General features: G+C 34.6%; 1 non-coding gene across 1 annotated transcript; it reads left to right on the top strand.

Moving 5' to 3' along the window:
- Window positions 1-2,546: 2,546 nt before the first annotated feature.
- On the top strand, window positions 2,547-2,619 carry Trnav-cac. Its single transcript has one exon. It is a non-coding gene; the product is annotated as a tRNA-Val (tRNA).
- The last annotated feature ends 3,122 nt before the right edge of the window (window positions 2,620-5,741 follow it).

A 5,741-nucleotide genomic window follows, 5' to 3' on the forward strand; every position in this document is an offset into this window, starting at 1 on the left:
TAATAATAGGTCTTAGTGTCTATATCGTTTACATGCGTCTTTTCTAGAATGACTTCATTTTGAATTGATTTATTTATTTATTAACACTACGTTGCATACAGAAATATACAGATACCAGCAAACTTCTTGAGAATTAAACAAGGGAGTGGGGGAAAATTTGCGCACCTAGGACACAAACGTCAACTGATTTACCAATCACACGATCGACACGTCACTCTCCCGCCGCCGCGCACCACAGCCCGAATATGATACAGGCAGCATATATGCGCAGGCAAGTACATATTTTGTTCAAGATCTTTTCCGGTATCTGTAACATAGTTGATATAATTAAAAGGAGGGCAACTTGTGGCCTTATCGTTTGCGAGCGATGTTTTCAAGGCAACCAATGAGAAAAAAATAGATAAGGCAAGGGCAAGAAGTTATTTAGACAAAACGAATGGAACAAAACAAAGCAATTTAAACATATGTAAACAGTGAACAGGACAATAGTAAAAAAAGGACACATGAAAAAGAAAAAGTTAATATATTAAATGTCACATCTAGTTCAGGTACATTTATGTGATAACTGAATGTGCCGCGCAATGATAGATGGGATTGAAAATTTAACGAATTAACATATTTCTATTGAAAAGCAACAAAAGTTTTGGAGTAAAAGTAATTAATTAGTAATGAGTAACTGTTAAAAAATAATGTATTTTTATGTAATAATTCGTCTGTTTCTTGCCTGCTATTTACTATTAAAAGAGTAAGTGTGGAGTTTCTTGCCCATTCTTGTTATTTTGATGTTCAACGATTGTTTTTTTGACGTTCAAAAGTGCCATTTTACATGGTCTAATTGAAATAAATGATTTGACTTGACTTTGACTTATTGTTCTATACAATAATTTAATATTAGTATTATTGTATTAGTAAATATTTATGTTAGTAACTTTAATGTTCTTAATGAGAAATAAATATCTTAAACCGTCACTTACGTAATATAAAATTAAGATCAACAATTATCGTATATTGTACATACCATCAGTTTATGAAAAAGTACACTAATTTTAATAATATTTCTTAATATTTCGAATTTAATGTATTATTCCGTACTAAAAAGTGTGGTGCCGGCAAGGAGAGCTCTAACATCTGATTTAGTCACTGGAATTAATAGAATATCATACGTTTTTATAAGTGTATAAGTTATAGTATCCAAAGTGTTCCACAGCAAATTTTTAGTTATTTTATTGCTTTCTTTAATATATATAGTTGGATTAAAATGATTTTATTGTTACTAATCCAGTTTATTTTATTAGTTATTATTAGTACTTAATTATATCTAAAGATTTGTATAATGACTGTAAATCTTTCTCAATAAAAAAAATAATAATACGCTAAGTGCTTAAATTTTCTGTTTGGTTTTTTGTAACTTCCGATAGTAAGAGAGAAGAAAGAGAAAGCTTTACTATACATAATAAAAGAGGACATTTATTTAAAAAGTAAGCGTACTATTTCCCACATTAGGATTCCCTATCGTGGGCAGTCTCTTCCTTTTGACATGTTAACGGTACTTGACAATAACTTCTACATAACACTTACAATTTTATAATTAAACTATGTTGCACAAGATGTATACTTTCCGTTTCAGCATAGGACAGGTTAAGAAGAGGTTCTTTAATATAGTGAGAATACAGATTTTAAGAAAATGGGTAAAGATGAAAGGGCCTTAAGGCTGTAGGAGAAAAAGCCTTGGGCGAAGAAAGTGCGTTTATGGGTTACCAAAGCTTATATGTAGATAAGCTTTGGTGAGTTTACTTCAATATTAAGTTGTAAGCAATGTTGCAAACTTGGGATTTTAAGTGGTACTCTTCTCAAGTCAAACTGCACCATCTATGTTTAGCAATAACGTGTCATATATCGGCATATATTTCCAATTATTATAAAAACCCTAAACAGTATTGAATTCTTCTATTTCGTTAATTATCGCTATTCTGAGTTACAGAGTACGGCTACTGAAATAACATAGTACAGGCGTTTATTCATATGTAATACCACAAGAGCTTCAAAATTATCGGGTATTTCCCGATAGGTTGATGACGACGACAGTCGTCATGACGACTCTATTTGTTTGCAACGAACCTTGAGGGAAATACCAGATAATTTTGAAGCTCGAGTGGTATTCGGTGGATTATTTTTCCGACCCAAATGTCGGCCAATAGAATTGCACCATGAGACGAAATGTACAGTTAACAAATAAGAATTTCATAATGAATAAAACAACTACTTAATACTTTTCTTGAAGCAACGACCAGAGAAAATTTTCACAAAAAATTTTCAGTATAATACCATGTAGGTTGTACCACGTGACGTCGAATGGTGCAATTCTATTGGCCGACATTAGGGTCGGAAAAATAATCATGTAAAATTTTTGTTGACTTTTTTTAATATTTGTTTGTTACATTCATCATATTTATTATGACGCTGTCAAAATGAGTGCAGTAGTAACCTGACAAATATCTATTTTACTTTTACTTCAAAATAGCCTTTCTTTCGATAAAACCTTTCGAGTTTCCGTAGTGTAGCGGTTATCACGTGTGCTTCACACGCACAAGGTCCCCGGTTCGATCCCGGGCGGAAACATATTTTATAAATGTTGATAAACACTATGTGGTAGAATTGCAACGCATCTGTTTTGTCGTTTTCATCAGACAATTATTTTGCCGGTCGAATACCAAACCTTCGAGTTTTACGTTATTTTTACCTCCAAATAAGTGTTAATTGCTCTCATAAAAATCAAATTATGTACAAGCGAGGTTTTTTTAATACGTTGTCTCTTCAATGACATGTAACATTACGATCTAGCCTAACTTAATACTAATAAGTAATTTAAGTCTAACCTAATTTACTAATAAGGATATTAAACATATAAATATTGTCCTTGCAGTCTCTATCAAAGGGAAGACACTCTGTTCTTGTTCTCTTCACTTACCACTGTTTAACACTTAAGACTAACGTGAACTAACACTAATTCACTGATTCAAAAGTGTTTAAACGCACAATTTCAAGTTAAAATACGCAGATTTAAGCTAATACGCAAAAAGTTAACTAAAACTTAATATTACTAATTGCCATACTCAGAGTTATAACTTAACTGAGCTAGGCAATTAATTTAAGACTTAATTTTCACTGTTTGCTTAAAATAATTATTAGTTAATCTGACGTTTCATTTCGTTTCTGAGTACCATTGTTTTGTTTTATTTGATTATAATAATTAATTACAAAAAAATATTTTTTTCATAGAGAAAAACAATTTGTCTATTTCAATTTAGAACCTATCACAGCCTTATTGGTCAAGCGTTTGAATGCGAGGACTGGGGTACAATTCCCGGGTGGGGCCGAAAAAAATCTTATAAGTAAACATTTCTTACAAGTAGAAATTCAGTGGTAGTCTATAAGTGCCTCGGATGATCACATAAAGAGGTGGGTAAAATAATATAGAGAAGTAGTTATGTCGGGTCTCTCTGCATCTTCTAGCGCATTTTACACGGAGAGTGTCCAAAGAAGTTGTTGGGTTTGCAGCTGAGTTTCATCATCACCTCGAACGGTGAAGGAAAACATCGTGAGGTAACCTAACCTTAGACCCAAAAAGTCGACTTCGTGTGATACAGGAATCTGATCACCTACTTGCCTATTAGATTAACAAATGATCATGAAACAGATACAGAATCTGAGGACCTAAAAAGGTTGTAGCACCACTGAATTATTTATTTTTATTTATACAGATACAGCTGTTACTCATTTAAATCGCCAAGAGGCAAGCAAATTATTGCTGTCGTGCAAAAGACAGAACGGCGCTCAATCGTGTATCATTCTTCGTCAATACATCAAAATAACAGATTACATCAACGCTCGACATGGATATAGAGATATGGATGTAAAACTCCTTCGCCTTAAAAAGTTAATTAACTTTACTGGTCGTGTTTGTTACTATTCTTCTTCTTCTTGTGCCTCTCCACTACTGGAGGTTGGTAAGCTCGTCATACTTCTTCTTATTCTTCATCGCATCAGCTGTTCTGCGCTGGCCACTCCCGTCCATTCTCTGATATTGCGGAGCCACGACTTCCTCCTTCTGCCAGCTTGTCTCTTCCCCTCGATCTTTCCCATCATGATGACTTGAAGTCGGTACCGTTCGTGTTGAAGCACATGTCCCAAGTAACTTATCTTCTTCTTTGAATGGTCAAAGTGAGTTCTTGGGATTTGGTGCTCCGTAGAACTTCCTCGTTCGTGACTATGGATCCAGCTTATCCTCAGCATTATCATTGTTACTATGGTTACCGCTTTTACATGGATACCTGGTGTTCTTTCTAAAGGACAATAGATGACGATAATATCCGTTTTAGCCAAAGATTTCCGGTAAACGCGTTTTGGCCAAAACTCACTGAAGTCCAGCTGGGTCTAGATAGTTACTTCTCTTACACTTTTAATTTTTTTGGTTTATTTCTTTTTATGTGATTGCCTATAAGACCTTGTGATATTAAAAATTGTTAAAAAAGGCAAATGTATCAGTGTCTCGAGCGTTGGCAAGCTTTTATGAATAAATAAATAATATGACCGCATTTAAGTACAACCTTTCAACTTACAAACTTATTAGATCTGGCCCTTTGATTTCTGTATCTGTTTTATGATCATTTGTCAATCTAATAGGCATGTAGATAATCAGGCTGTGCTACACACACGTCGATTTTTTGAGTCTAAGACAAGCCGGTTTCTTCAAATGTTTTCCTTCACCGTTTTAATGTTAAATGCGCAGATAGAAAGAAAGTCCATTGGTGCACAGCCGGGTATCAAATCATCAATATTATCATCATACCATAAAATTTAGAATTTAATATAAATATACAATCTTTTACAACTAAATAATGAACACCGTACTGTGTAACCTAACATACTGTAACAAGCTTTTTATTAACTTTTTGAGATACATTAACGCATAAGCCGTATCCAGTATTATACGTCTGTATGTAAGCTTGTATCACCGAAACGGTCACTCACGACGTAATATTACAGACATGTCACGATCGTAATGCAATTCAGCAGGCACGCATTGACACCAAATGAAGGGATTTTACAATTCAAAGGGTGATTGTGCGTTTTTAATTTCATTACCACGAACGGCGCTTGAACTATGGGTAATTCTTTCTATAGCTGTTTCTTGATCTTACCACCATACCCAGAACTTCGGCCACTTGGAGGACACGCTGATGGAGCAGAGTCATGTTGGTGCATTCTGGCTGTTCCTCCTTCATCCGGGATGGCGCCGCCGGGCCGCCTGATGGTGGTGGTGAGTTGTACATATTTTTGTGATTCGCGAAGCCCTATTTTGATTTTCACTTTTGTTCACTTTGATTCACGTCGGGAGGTCACCAGTTTAGTGTTAGAAAACGAAAATAGTATTCACTGTCTTTATTGTCAGCGCTGTATTACATGGCGGTTTTAGGACGACTGCTACGCTGATCCACGTAAAAAATGAAATTACGAAATTACGATACGTAGACATAATGACAAATGGAATTATGAAATTTCTATATAGATATAATTACACCTTTATATAAGCAAGTACAGAAAGCTGTTTGGGACGACGGCGTTTGAAGTATTCGCTACAATGAAGAACTTTATAATTTGTTTTTTATAGAACAGAGGGCAAACTGATAGGAAACCTGATATTAAGCGATACCGCCCATGCACACTCTCAATGCCAGAGG

Source organism: Pieris napi, chromosome 16 (assembly GCF_905475465.1).
Source record: "Pieris napi chromosome 16, ilPieNapi1.2, whole genome shotgun sequence".
Taxonomy (NCBI): domain Eukaryota; kingdom Metazoa; phylum Arthropoda; class Insecta; order Lepidoptera; family Pieridae; genus Pieris; species Pieris napi.